General features: G+C 38.7%; 1 protein-coding gene and 1 long non-coding RNA gene across 7 annotated transcripts in view; one reads left to right on the top strand and one right to left on the bottom strand.

Annotated features, from left to right (window-relative positions):
• KLF12 (Kruppel like factor 12) overlaps positions 1-15635 on the top strand; it is a 511104-nt gene that overhangs the window by 150972 nt on the left and 344497 nt on the right. The window lies entirely within an intron of this gene.
• On the bottom strand, positions 94-15605 carry LOC122686532. Its single transcript, XR_006338809.1, has 3 exons — positions 15508-15605; positions 8776-8857; positions 94-228 (listed from the first exon to the last, which is right to left on the bottom strand). It is a non-coding gene; the product is annotated as an uncharacterized LOC122686532 (long non-coding RNA).

Below are 15635 nucleotides of genomic sequence, written 5' to 3'. Positions count from 1 at the left end.
ATTGTCCACGTCCAGAGGAATCATTCAGCTACTGGTGTGTCCCGTGGGCTCAGCTTTGGAATAGTGAAAATATTTCACTTCATTGTCCCCTCTTTATCAGTTGAGAATTTCTCTCCGAAGTGCCGTGTAGTGAAGAGATGTGGTATCCTCAGGTACCGCTCTGGTCATTAGTCATCCGTTGTGTTCTGCCCAGAATCTCCCAGGTGGAGCTAGTGGTAAAGAATCCACCTGCCATTGCAGGAGACCCAAGAGACATGGGTTCAGTCCCTGGGTCAGACATGACTGAGCATAATGCAAAATGTATTTTGTCCAAAGCAGGTTAGTAGCCACTGGGAAGGAGAAGTTTCAATAAATTTCCCTGCATTCACCAATTCAGAGATAGAGCTCAAACTCTGTTAACTAATATTTATTTATCCCAGTTCATAGCATATGCTCTGCAGACTTGTGTGTTGTTTTCAACAACAGCTGTTTATTCCACTTTGAAAGACTTTCAGAGATAGAACCCTTCAAATAATTTCTGTGTTATAAATACCATTTTTTTACAGTATGAACCTAATGAATTGCAGTCCATAAATTATTTTCAGTGATTTAGTATGATTCTTTTTTTGTGTGCATTTTTCACATAGAGGTTTCTTAGATTCCACAACCTTATAAGGGAAGAGAAAACTGAAAGATGTATCAGCTCCTTAGTTTCACTGATGCGGGAGCTGTGGCCCAGATTGGTTAGCTAATTTACCACTGGAACCCAGTATCATAGGTAATGGTAGTATTTTACTCTCCCTAATTTAACATGAATTTCATCAATCCAATAATGTTCAGTGGTAAGCTACCAGAATTCAGCATATTGCTAAGAAAATAAGACACTCCAAACAAAGTGCAAGGATTATTCAAGAGAGTTGGAGCACTGGATATTTTTCAAGTTGCTTTCCCTCCTGTGATTACGAATGCCTTGTGTAGTCTCCTCTTCATAATTGATGGGCCCACAGGACTTTCCTAGTGGCTCATATGATAAAGAATTTGCCTGCAGTGCAGGAGACCCAGGTTTGATCCTTGGGTCGGAAAGATCCCCTGGAGAAGGGAATGGCAACCCACTCCAGTATTCTTGCCTGGAGAATTCCATGGACAGAGGAGCCTGGCGGGCTACAGTAGATGGGGTCACAAAGGGTTGGACACAACTGAGTGGCTTTCACTTTATGGGTGATAGCTAACTTTGGAATGACTCGTGTATATATACACTGGACATCATTCTATAATATCTGTGTGGGAAAAAAAGGTAGAGCAAGATTTTAGCAAAAGTTTAGGCTTAGAGAGGTTCATTTGGGAGGTAATAGTCAAATCTCTGGTAGGGGAACTTCCTAAGAGAGCAAAGGCTGTTGTAAAATTAAGGGGAATTCTTGTAAGATATCACCCTGTAGGGAGGTAGACTATTCAAAAGACATCCAGTGGTAGCACAGAAATTGGAGAGAAGAATCCGAGACCTCATTGAAATGGGGGGAGAACGATTGTATTTCCAACTGGAGTTGCTAAATAAACATGAGTTGTCGGAGAGACCATTTCAAGATAGGGGGAGGTGGATCGCAGGAGAGTGAATGAATTGTGATCATGTGTCTTGAGGAAGGATAGAAACTATTTTCTAGTTATGTGAAGTTGTAGTAGAACTGCCTGAGTGTTAGAACTGAGATGGAGATTATCTGAATATTTTTAAGGAGAGAGAGAAGATGCATATGGTAGAAAAGAGTATAAAATGAGAACCCGAATGTGGTGAGGGAAATAAAAACCTTTAAAAGGCTAGCTGGGGTGGATGTGCATGCCATCAAGCATTTGAACCTGAGGGATGAAGCATATTGAAGTTTAAAGCTTGTGAGTGAAAATTAAATAAATGTTCATTATGTAAGTTATCAACCAGCAGCCTTCACAGTGAAGGAAGTTTTGGACAAAGTCTCCAAATAGTAATAGAGAAATAGACTTCCTATATTTTGCAGAAAGTTCTTCAAATATTAATAACAAAATATTAATGGTATATGGCTTGCTCTTGTGTGACAGTTGTGTTCACTTACTGAATGCTCTTTTCAAATTCAAGTTGAACAGTAGAGTCATGTGCGTACTTCATAACCCTGCTCTGGATTAATAGTGAGTTGTTGTCTATTTGGTTGGGTTTTCATCTATTTGGTTCTCATGAATTGAAATGCAGTTATTTTCATCCTTCACACCATGGCTTTCTGCAAAGATGAAGTATGTGTAAAACCACAACACCTGGTTTTACCATTCCTTTTTTGCAGGCTTGGTAGTTACCCAAATAACAGTATGCCACCTCCAGCCATTGTTAATCTTAAAATAAATGATTGTTGAGTTCAGTTGCTCAGTCATTTCCAAATCTTAGCAACCCTAGGGAATGCAGCACACCAGGCTTCCCTGTCCTTCACTGTCTGCCTGAGTTTGCTCAAGCTCTTATCCATTGAGTCAGTAATGCCATCCAACCATAACATCCTCTGTCGTCCCCTTCTCCTCTTGCCCTCAGTCTTTCCCAGCATTAGGGTCTTTTCCAATGAGTCAGCTCATCACCTCAAGTGGCCAAAGTATTGGAACTTCATCACCAGTCTTTCCAATGAATATTCAGAACTGATTTCCTTTAGGATTGACTGGCTTGATCTCCTTGATGTCCAAGGGACTCTCAAGAGTCTTCTCCAGCACCACAGTTTGAAAGCATCAATTCTTTAACACTCAGCCTTCTTTATGGTCCAACTCTCACATCCGTACATGACTACTGGAAAAATCATACCTTTGGTTATACGGACCTTTGTTGGCAAAGTGATGTCTCTGCTTTGTAGTACACTGTCTAGGTTTGTCATAGCTTTTCTTCCCAGAAACAGGCATCTTTTAATTTTGTGGCTGCAATCACCATCCGCAGTGATTTTGAAGTCCAAGAAAATGAAATCTGACAGTTTCCAATTTTCCCCCACTTGTATGCCATGAAGTGATGGGACTTGATGCTGTGATCTTAATTTTTTGAATGTTGAGTTTTAAGCCAGGTTTTTCACTCCTCTTTCACCTTCATCAAGAGACTCTTTAGTTGGTTTTTACTTTCTCCCATTAAACTGTTACCTTCTGCATATCTGAGTTTGTTGATATTTCTCCCGGCAGTCTTGATTCCAGCTTGTGAGTCCTCCAGCCCAACATTTCACGTGATGGACTCTACATATAAGTTAAATAAGCAGCGTGCCAATATAAAGCTTTGCCGTACTCCTTTACAGTTTTGAACCAGTCATTATTCCATGTCCAGTTCTAACTGTTGCTTCTTGAACTGCATATGGGTTTCTCAGGCAGGTAAGGTGGTCTGGTATTCCCATCTTTTTAAGAATTTTCCACAGTTTGTTGTGATCATCACGTCAAAGGCTTTAGTGTAGTCAATGAAGCAAAGGTAGATTTTTTTTTTTTTAATTCCCTTGATTTTTCTATGATCCAGCTGGTGTTGTCAGCTTGACCTGGTCCCCTTGCCTTTTCTAAATTCAGTTTGTACATCTGGAAGTTCTTAGATCATATAATGCTGAAGCCTATTGAAGGATTTTGAACATAATCTTGCTAATATGTGAAATAAGTGCAATTGAATGGTAACTTCAACATTTTTTGGCATTGCCTTTCTTTGAGATTGGAATGAAAACTGACCATTCTCAGTAATGTGACCAGTGCTGAGTTTTCCAAACTTGCTGGCATATTGAGTGCAGCACTTTGGCAGCATTATCTTTTAGGATTTGAAATAGCTCAGCTTGAATTCCATCACCTTCACTAGCTTTGTTCATAGTAATGCTTCTTAAGGCCCACTTGACTTCACACTCCAGGATCTCTGGCTCTAGGTGAGTGATCACACCATCATGGTTATCTGGGTCATTAAGATGTCTTTTATAGTTCTTCTATATATTAGTACCACATCTTTTTAATCGTTTCTGCTTCTGTTAGGTCCTTGCTGTTTTTGTCCTTTATTGTGCCTGTCTGTGCATGAAATGTTCCCTTGGGATCTCCAGTTTTCTTGAAGATCTCTCTGTTCTTTCCTATTCTGTTGTGTTCCTCTATTTTTTTGTGTTATTCACTTAAAAAGACTTTCTTATCTCTCCTTGCTTTTCTCTGGAACTCTGCATTAAGTTGGTTATATCTTTCCCTTTTTCCTTTGCCTTTTGCATCTTTTCTTTTCTCAGCTATTTGTCAAGCCTCCTCAAACAACCACTTTGCCTTCTTGCATTTTTTTCCCCCCTCTTGGGGATGGTTTTGGTTACCACTTCCTCTGCAGTGTTATGAAACTACGTCCATAGTTCTTCAGGCACTCTGTCTAGCAGATCTAGTCACTTGAATCTGCTCATCACCTCCACTGTGTAATCATAAGGGATTTGATCTATATCATACCTGAATGGCTTAGTCGTTTCCCTACTTTCTTCAACTTGAGCCTGAATTTTGCAATAAGGAGCTAATGGTTTGAATCACAGTCAGCTCCAGGTCTTGTTTTTGCTGACACTATAGAGCTTCTCCCATCTTCACTGCAAAGAATAAAATTACTGTGATTTTGGTGTTGACCATCTGGTGATGTCCATGTGTAGAATTGTCTCTTGTGTTGTTGAAAGAGGATGTGTGCTATGACCAGTGCGTTCTCTTGTCTAAATTCTGATAGTCTTTGCCCAGCTTCATTTTGTACTCCAAGACCAAACTTGCCTGTTATTCCAGGTGTCTCTTGACTTTCTACTTTTGCATTCCAGTCCACTATGAAGAAAAGGACATCTTTTTTGGTGTTAGATCTAGGCGGTCTTGAAGGTCTTCATAAAAGCTTTCAACTTAAGTTTCTTCAGTGTTAGTGGTTGGGCATAGACTTGGATTACTATGCTACTGAATGGTTTGCCTTGGAAACAAACTGAGTTCATTCTGTCATTTTTGAGATTGCAACCACGTACTGCCTTACAGACTCTTGTTGACTATGAGGGGTACTCCATTCCTTCTAAGGAATCTTACCCACGGTAGTAGATACAATGGTCATCTGAATTACATTTGCCCATCCCCATCCATTTTAGTCCATTGATTCCTAAAATGTTGATGTTCACTCTTGCCATCTCATGTTTAACCACATCCAATTAACCTTGACTCATGAACCTAACATTCTAGGTTCCTATGCAGTATTGCTCTTTATAGCATCAGACTTTACTTTGACACCAGACACATCAACAACTGAGTGTCCTTCTGGTTTTGCTTAGCCTGTTCATTCTCTCTGTAGCTATTTCTCAGCTCTTCCCCATTAGCATCTTGGACACCTATCGACCTGGGGGACTCATCTTTCAGTGTAATATCTTTTTGCCTTTTCATACTGTTCATGGGGTTCTCATGGCAAGAATACTGAAGTGGTTTGCCATCATCAAAATATATGATAAATGAAGTAATGATAAATGAAGAAAATCCTTTTGTGAATAAAGTTAGAGAATTTAAGGACTGTCTTTGTAAAATCTGATGGTTTTTTGATAGTGTATTTGAATTAAAGTATAAAAATAGATTTTCCATACATACTGGGGAAATACCTGTGAGCACTTTGTTGTTTACTCCCAATAGTTATTTGATAAAGTTATTTTACTTGCCAACATTTCTTGGCAATGATAAATGATTAATCCATGTATTATATATACATATATCAGACTGATTCTGATGTTTATATCTAAATAGTTTTATGTTTGTATTCAAATAGGCTTTCAAGCCTGCAGGTGGCCAATTTTCGTCTTGAGATTATTTTTCAAAATGCCTTTGTTGTTCTCGGCTATACTGTTATTTTTCAAAATCATTTAAAATAATTTTCTGGAATATTTTTAGAAAAGAAAAACTTATATAACTTATGTTTGCATCAGGAATTTCTCTCTAATCAGGTTTTTCACTAGTGCTTGACTGTGCGTGCGTGTATGTGTGTGTGCGCACATGTGCTATTGGCATATTTTCACTGCTTCATATTTGAATAGTAAATATTTTGAAATATTTAATCCATAAGGGTCAGTGATGTCAGAAATATCTTCAGTTGTGGAACATAGCATATGAAAAAGGCCTTTTACAGTCATTTTCCGCCATGTAATTAGCTTCTTTACATGATATTTTTAATATTGTTGGTTTAGGATGCATAATATAAATATTATGTATACATATGTATACAATATGTTAGGATACATAATATAAATCCCTTTATATTATAAGACATATGTGCACCTAAGAAATTATGCTATCAGGATTGGTTTGATTATTTTTTTGAGATGGACCTTCTCTCCACTGTAGAGGCTTCTCTACTGTGTCAGAGCTCCTTGTTGGGTGACATGGGCTATCTGGCGTAGGTATGTCAGCAAGGATGCTCAGTCATATATATGTGTGTGTAAATTATACGTGTCTGTACATACAGACACGTGTGTGTGTTCTCAGAGTCAGATTTGAATTTGCTCTTTCCTGATATACCTCTTTGACTTTTCAAGACTTAGCTTCATTTCACCTCTCTGTGGGTTCCCTGAGTTTCCTGCTCTATTTTATTACTTTCACTAGAGCTCCTATGAATTATTATTAGGATTTCAACTTGATACATGTTAGCGGATATGGACTTTAATTACAACTCAAAATGGAGGTGTTCACACTGGGTCATTGGAATAGCTATGCCTTGTACATGAATTTATTAGCTAATATTATAATAATGCCTTTGTTGTTGCTGTTCAGTCGCTAGGTTGTGTCCAACCCTTAGTTCATGTTAAACATACGATAAACATCCACTACGTGGTATCGATTAGTGTTATAATTAATTTACTTGTTTATATTTTTCTCACTTTTGTTGTCCATGAGCCTCTTTAAATCAAGTATTGTGGTATATGATTTGTAACGTCCTCAAATTTTGGCATATAGGTGAATCATGGGTGAATTAATAACAGAATATAGGTACCATGTAATAAATGTCAGTGGACCCTCAATCAAGACCTGTTAGCTATTGCTTGCGTTATATTTGAATTGACTTCCAATTTCAGTATTTTTTAGTTTCTCAAGTCATGTTTTTGATCCTTTTAAAGAGGAGTCCACCTTATATATCACTTGTCATTCTCAATAAATAGTATTTTGATTTTTTTGGTATTAATTATGAGAGAAGCAGTGAGAATCATATGGTTATGTAATACATTTGACAGTCTACTAATTTGCTCATCATTGAGAAATACTTATTGATTATATATTTGCTATGACAGCCAGCTATCTGTTATGGGGCAGTGATTATGATGTCTGAATGTACACACTAGATTAATGAGTTTAGCTGGTCAAAACTGTTATTCAGTAAGACAAGATATTCATTACAGATATTCTCTTGTTTCTGTATCATTATGTCACAAATGTCAGTAAAACAAATCTGTTTACTTCTTTGATCCATCTTTCAATTGCATTTTAAAATCTGCCTCTGTTAAAACTTCTTTGGGTTCAGATGTGTGAAAAGACTGAAAGTGTCCTAAAAATACCTCAAATCTGATATTTTCTAATTCTTGTTAAATATTTGGAAATTGCAAATTTCATTTAAATGTCAACTGTAATTAAGTGTGTGCCATTTGTTTTCCTACTCAGGTTTTACAGTTTGATGGAATGTTTTCCTCACTATTTAATAAATATTTGTTTTATTTCACATTAATTAATTCAAAACTGGGTAAAAGAAACATGTTTTAATCAACTATTGTTGTGATGGACTAGAAAACAAATTTATTCCCTAAGCAAACAGTTTACTATGCATTGAATGGGATTTATCTTTCTTAGCATTGGGAAACTAAACATAGAAGGCAATAATTAATAGAAAAGCCAAGTATGTTGACTGCATACTGAATGAGGCAACTTATTTTTCTTGACTATGTCATTGCTCTTTAGTGTATAAAATTTGTAATTACCCCATAATATATACACCCAGCTATGTTCAGACAACACCCATTGAAGTAAAGTAGTGTGGAAATTTCTAGACTTTGTGAATTATGCATGTATTAAATAGTACCAAATGTGTGTTTATCATGATTTTATTTTCATTTGTTTTCAACACTTGATGTTTGCTTTTCTCTGTATAAATCACACAACCACATTTATATTTATAAAAAGTGCTGGGAAGTAAAGTGGAGATTCATAAGTAGCTGGGACCCTGTTATTCTCTCCTGTCAGCCTCTTAAGATCCCCAAAGGTTTTTCGCATCTTAACGATAATGGTTTAAAACACACCCTGATGCAGTTAGGGGAAGACTATTAGTGCCCGCCCCGCCCCCCCCACCCCCCCCACCCCGCTTCCCATGCGAGAATGGAAACTCTGTGTGGCCAGGTTACTTTTAGTAGAATGTAGTGTTATATGCAGTAGCTTTCCATGCAACTACAAATTGCACACGCTCATATTTGTGCTGCAGTCTAAATCACATAAATTAGACATATGAAGACAAGATTTAATCATCTTGTCATTCCTTTGCAATACAAGTCAGATTTTTGACTACGCAGTCCCAGTAAAATGGCAATTACACTTGAATATGAGCGTAGCATACAGTACTTTTCAAACCATTATATTGAGCACAATATATGTAAAAGAAAGGCTTAATTCATTTGTTACGGTTACTTTTCTTCTAAAGGTTTATTTGTTCTCTGTCTGTATAGAATGATTGGGTGTAATGCAAGCCGAAAACAGATTGAAAGCGTCATTTCTATGTCAGCGTGCTTTACAGAAATGGGCTGTTTATTCAGTGAGCTCTGTGCTTAAATGATTGTGCAAAGCTTGAGGGCATACCTTACTCCATGTGGGACCTTCCTTACTTCTGAGAAAGTTTGCTCTTTCTGTATTGTCTGTTTTTCTTAATAGTGAAGAGTTCCTGGGTGGAAACATAATTTCAGAGAAACAGAGCTGGGCATGGGAAAGAACAATTTTACAATGGAGAATTTTCAAACGATTTATATGTAACTAACAAGTCCAAGGGGGTTATTGTGGGGCATGAGTTCTTGATGACCTTACAACAGTGAACTCTCTTAATGGGTTTTTTATAGACACTATGCTGTGATGCCCTAGAAGGGCTTCCCTGTTGGCTCAGATGGTAAAGAATCTGCCTGCAATCCAGGAGACCTGGGTTCGATCCCTGGGTCAGGAAGATCCCCGGGAGAAGGGAATGGCTACTCCAGTATTCTTCCCTGGAGAATTCCATGGACAGAGGAACCTGACGGGCTATAGTCCATGGGGTTGCGAAGAGTCAGACACAGCTGAGCAACTGACACTTTCACTTTCACTGTGACGTCCTAGAGCGGAGCTCCTGTTGTCTGTATTCTCAGGACTTTTCCTGTAAGAAACATACAGTCATGGTTGAAGGTGGTATGGAGTAAGGGTAACTTGGGCTAGAGTAAGTCATTGCTTCTTCCTAGTTCTGGGGGAAGCCTAAGTGGAAGTAGGCGATTGGGCGCTTGATTATTAACATAGGGAGTATGGATGGGACTGATGTTTGTCGAGTAACTAGTATGTGCCAGGTAGTGAGCTGTGGGCAATATAGTGTCTACACTCTCATTTCTGGTGCCCCTTGCCCAAAGGTTTTATTTTACCAGCTTAATAAATTACAAAAAGGGAGTACACGAAAGTGAAGCAACCTGCCCCAAGTCACATGACCTCCAGGTGTTCCTTCTCTCTGGCATTTGTTCCTGGATATTTTCCATGACCATCAGCACAGCCCTTCTTACAGGAGTAGGCATGCCATTCATTCATGTGAGATCCCAGAATTCTGGGCACAGAAGAGTCCCTGAAATTTCTGTGTCATCCTCTGGATTACCCAGTGAGCAAAGGATAGGGGGTGGGACTTGGTCCCTTGGTTTTTTCCTGGAGAAAGGAAGGTAATGCTAGAACATAGGTATGTAATTATAGAATGTATCTAGGAAGTAATCTCCATTGAAGCTTTGCATGCTTTTCTTTTTTAATTCATCAGATCTTTGATATGATGATCTGGTATTAATAAATTGAATAGAAATTGTTTTTTTTTTTTAATGAGGCATTGCTTTCTCTATGGACTCTACCTACCCTTGTTGAAGTGACTTCAATTAAAAGTTTGAAAATTTCTCAGTGGGATACAGAGAAGAATGATCACTGTTTAATCTTTATTCATAAATCATGAAAATTATGTGTATTTCATATGCAGATGTTAGATTATGGAATCGCATATACTCAAAATGGACAATAAGCAAGTTCCCTTGTCTATTTATTTATTTTCTATTTATTGTGAGAGGCATCTTTAAAATAAGATATTCATATAGATGTGATTTCCTGACTGCCTATGGCCTATATTTAAAAATATCTGAACCTTACTTGCTTCTCTACAGAGAGTGATGTGTGTGCCGTGGAAATCCGGGTGTCTTTTCTCAGCAGTGAGATGTCTCGTGCCGTATAGGTTCAGAGAAGATACTGTAGGTGTCACCTGTTACCTAGCAACAAGCTTACTGCTTTGTGTCTTTACTGTCTTTTCATTTTAAGTCAAAATAGCTCTGAAAATGTAGCACTTAGATTTGCATTTATCTCCAGAAATATTTAGATCAACCTTCAAATATTTTTAGTTCCCAAGATAACTCACCACGACAGGTGAAACAGAAATAACTTTAAATGAAAAGAGGCAATTTATAGATCGGAAACCTTGATACAGAGTAAGGCCAACCTGGCTTCTCTTATATAATATCTCAGACTGAAAGGCACAGGCCTGCCTATGGGTTCACTAATCAGCTCTAAAAGTTACAGTAACTGAGTTGAATGGTATATACATCTTTATAACTTGACTTTTTTTTTATCAGTGCTTGAAAACACAAGATCACAACTAATGAAGTAGTGATTTTATAAAGCTGAATCTGGAATTCCAAATGGGATTACTATTCCAGCACCAGGATTCAAGTATTTGAAACAGAGCAAACTAAATTCCCTTTGGGCAAAGAGGAGTGTATCCTGACTAGTCAGATGTCTATAAATACTTTTGAAATGTGTTTTTCTGTCTCTCCTTAAAGATGCATAAAGGGATTCTCAGAGGGACTAGCAACAAGTGTACTTGTGGATCCTGAAGTATTAAGAATGTATTAACAGTAGCCTTTAAATATTGAGAACATAATAGATCATTTAAGTTGTGATGAAGAGCTAGCAGCCTGTTACCGGAGGGTAATATGATGCCTGTACTCCGAGGTAATTATTCTGAAGTAACTCCTTATTCATTAAGAAGGAGAGCATTCACTTTCCTTCTGGCCAAGGTCATCTCTGTTATGTAGGATGTGTGTGTGTGCTGACTCGCTTAGGCATGTCTGACTCTTTGTGACTCCATGAACTGGAGTGCCCCAGGCTCCTCTTCCCATGGAATTTTCCAGGCAAGAATACTGGAGTGGGTTGCCGTTTCCTACTCCAGAGTATCTTGCCGACCCAGAGATCGAACCCACGTCTCCTGCATTGGCAGGCGGATTCTTTACCACTGAGCTGATATTCTCTTTGAATTTTTATCGAAGCTGGCTGGCCATCTGTGAACACCTTAGGGAAGAAACCAAGAGTTAGAAAGTGAAGAATGTGGACAGTCATTCTTTATGGCTTATAGCTACTGAAGAGAAACATGTATAAGTAGAACTTCATGAAAAGAAAAATAAACCAGTATTTACGACTGGTTCCAGGAAGCAACATTTTTGTTTAAAAGTAAATCTAAAATTCTTTCTAAAATATGTTAATGATTTTTGTTACTTCTTGTGTTTCTCATATTAGGATAAGATGACTGCCCTTGGTTTTTCCTCACCTGACGATTGAGAATCACTTTTGGAGCCAGGGCAATGAAGGCCAAAAGCCAGCATGATGAGTTACTTGATGAGCAAAGTGGACTTTAAAACTTCTGGACTTAGGAAACATTTAGTGGATAATTTCACAAACCTGTTTGGCAGAGTTTAGTTGTCTTTTAATTAGGAAATTGATGAGATAATAACTGTTAGTGGAAATATGCCAATTTTCTATTTTATATCATGGTCTGGGTTTTGATGGGGATTTGGGGAACAACCCAAAGGTCCCTTGGCAGGAATAAAATCCATCTATTATATCTGGTGGTCTTAATTTGGGGAAATTCTGTTGTTTTCCTGTTTAATATTTGGGCCATTGGTGAAGGAGTGATAATTCTTATGAGTACTTAACGTATATAATAGTGCAGACTGTTGTATTACAGAAATTACTTCAGTTAGGGTGTATAGGATGGATAGGTAAATCAAGTATTATCTTTGCTTCTGTGCAGAATGAAGTTGAGCCTCAAGGTTGACTGAGTTGTTTACTGTCACATGCTCATAGAGAGAGGAGAAACTAGGGACAGGTTTTCTCAAGCTTAGACTGCATCTGTTTTCTGTCACTTGTGCTACTTAAAGTATCGGGTGGCCACCGCAGAGCAAAGGACGATGGTGAGTGTTCGTTGAAGAGCTTGAATTGAATGGAAAACAGAAGTTAGCATTGTACCAAGCTGTCCCCAGGCTTAAAATATACTGTTGTTGTTGTCCAGTCGCTGAGTTGTGTCTGTCTGTGACCTCGTGAACTGCAGCACACCAGGCTTCCCTGTCCCTTACTGTCTCCTGAAGTTTGCTCAAACTCATGTCTGTTGAGCCGGTGATGCCATCCAGCCATCTCATCCTCTGTCTCCTCCTCCTCCTATTGCCCTCAATCTTTCCCCACATCAGGGTCTTTACCAGTGAGTCGGCTCTTCACATCAGGTGGCCACAGTATGTACTGAAGTCTGCTTTTAATTTGTAGGTGGTTACAACGAAAAGCTGCAAAGAGCCATGCCACAACATTTGAGTCTAATTCAGGGGTTTTGTAAGGACCCTACCACTCTCTGACTTGTTACTTTGCATATGAAATTAACCTCTGATCATCACTGTCAAATGGATCTTAAAATTGTTGATGTGCTCAACTTGCAGAACTGGCTTCAGAACAAAGACTATCATTAGGATACTTGGTCAATCCCCTAATGCTGTAAAAATGTATGATATTACATTATGTATAACTCACAAAATTGAATGTTTATTGTAGTATGTAGCTTAATTGCATATAAAAAGTACAAATTATGTAGTTAAGGCCTTAGTTCCTTGTTTGGACTTCCCCAGTGGCTCAGCATTAAAGAATCCGCCTGCAGTACAGGAGACACAGTAGATATAGCTTCCATCTCTGGATCGGGAAGATCCCCTGGAGAAGGAAATGGCAACCCACTCCAGTTATTCTTACCTGGAAAATCCCATGGACAGGGGAGGCTGGCAGTCTGTGGGGTCACAAAGAGTTGGACATGACTGAGCACACATGCATGCAAATTCCTTGGTTAAGAAATATCCACACACTTGATATAAAAGGAGTTTCTTTTTCTTTCCTCATCCTTAGTTTCTCTTACTCATTTGGCAAACCTTTATTAATCTCATAAAGCTTGCACGGCAGTGGGCTGTGTGCTGGGAAATGGATGGTAGTAGAACTGGGTCAGCATGTGCTGCTTCTGCTGGTGGGAATAGAAATTGGTGTGAAAGTGATGTTTCTCAGTCGTGTCCGACTCTTTGCGACCCCATGGACTGTAGCCTACCAGGCTCCTCTGTCCATGGGATTTTCCAGGCAAGGGTACTGGAGTAGGTTGCCATTTCCTTCTCCAGGGGATCTTCCCAACCCAGGGATCGAACCCAGGTCTCCCTCAATGCAGGCAGACACCTTACCATCTGAGCCACCACGGAAGCTAGCCTGTACAAAAAGCAAGTTGAGTAATATATTTTGAAAGGCTGAAAAAAGCTTATATTACTCTGATCCAGGAATGATACTTCTGTGACTGTATTCTAAGGTGATAATTAAAGGTGCACGTCAGGCCAGCTGAGGACAGTGGTGTCGGATATGGATTCCTGGCTGAGGGGTAAATACTACACTGGGCTTCCCTGGCCAGGCCCCACCTCCGGATGAGTCTGTCTATGTCTTCCCAGAGCCGGCATCCTTTCTAGTTTCCCAAAGGCATCCTTCAGGCTGGCAGAGGTCCCGATGTACATGATTTACACAGAAGGATGTGTATTGTCAGTAATAGTAAAACATTGTAAACTACTAGACAAGAATGAGGGAGTAAATAATCCTGTATCTTTATAATGGAGTACTCTGAATTTGGAGGTAAAGCATTAATGAGTTGAATGTCATGTCAAAATGTTCGTAGTTTATTAAAGTGTGAAAAAGTTGTAGAACCAGAATGTCAGCTTGCAGTGAGTTTTGAAGTACCTGATACATTCTGCTGAGAAGTTGCAATTGATGGATTGAAACAGGTTTTGAAGACTAGAAAGGACAAGATGTATTTGATAGAAACATGGTGTTCTAGATAACTTCTAGAGCAAGGAATATCTTTCAAGGGATAGCCTATTATGATTTCATGATATAAAACAGAAGAATTATCCTCTGAATTTCAGGAGAATATTTGACATTGTCATATTAAAATATTGCATTTATGTTCTGTTGCTTCTTAGTGGCACTTCTAGTAGTGGTGAAAACTGTACAGTATATTAGGGGATGTGTGTTTGAGTCAGAAGAGCCATATCTTTATAATCTAGAGGGAGAGATGAAAGGAGATAGGGCAGGAGGAAGAAAGAGTCATTGCTTGATCAATTGATTGATTTAAAACTGGAATGAAATTAAAGGCCACTTCATCTTCCAGACCAAGCCCATGAAACACATACATTCTGGTATATTTCTTTTAAGGCTTTATGAGTTTCCACACATTTTCTGCTCAGATGTGTGGAAACACATGCAAAGGAAACATGGCTGGATACTGCCTGTGTAGTATGGGTACTGTACCCACAGTACCCACAGAATGGGTACTGCTTAAGAACTCTAAGGCGTATCCCCTCTGAGTGTAATTCCAAGTGGAAAAAAAAAAATGAACTGTGCCTAATAAGCTGGCTTAACTGAATGCCAAAAAAAATTTTGCCTTGTGAAATGGAAATTCTGAAGCAAGTTACATAATACTGAGAGAGAAGAAATAGGAGGACTTTTGAGATGTATCCAGATGGGGCAAATGGTGTATTGTAATCGAAACTCTCCAGTCCAGCGATATTTAATTCTGTTTGCTGAGATCCACATGGTCTTGGGGATTTGGAAGCTTTTAGAGGCAACATAAATATTTACTTTATGTTTGCTTAATTTTTAAGTAGTGACATATTTTAACTCAGATCAATTTTTAAAAAGTTACTTGGGTATTGGCCAAGATGGAGTCACCAACAAGTATTCATGTTAATTATTCTGCACATTTGTATCAGCTATAAAGAGGTGAAAGGAGACAATTTCCTCTGGAAAACAATGTTTCTTTAACAGTCTCTTAGTTACTAAGAATAATGGAGCCAGCTACTTCAGCTGAAACATTTGTGTCTTCTCTTTGGGATATTCACTTTGCTTTTAAACCAGTTTCTGCCATTTTCCCCCACCCTTCTCTCCCTGTTTCCTCCCTCTTTTTCTTCTCTCCCTCCTTTATCTTTATGCCGATTTTCATACCTTGTGCCCAGGGTCTGTCAGTAGTGTCATAGTTGGAGTCCTGCCTCTGTTTCTGCACTTCTCCATTTTCGCCTTTCCATGGCTGTTAAAGAGGGGACAAAAGCCAAAACCGTTTTTCAGCTATCACT

The sequence above is a fragment of the Cervus elaphus genome, chromosome 30 (assembly GCF_910594005.1).
Source record: "Cervus elaphus chromosome 30, mCerEla1.1, whole genome shotgun sequence".
Classification (NCBI taxonomy): domain Eukaryota; kingdom Metazoa; phylum Chordata; class Mammalia; order Artiodactyla; family Cervidae; genus Cervus; species Cervus elaphus.
Note: the sequence above shows the minus strand (reverse complement) of the source record. Positions and strands in the feature narration are given on the sequence as shown.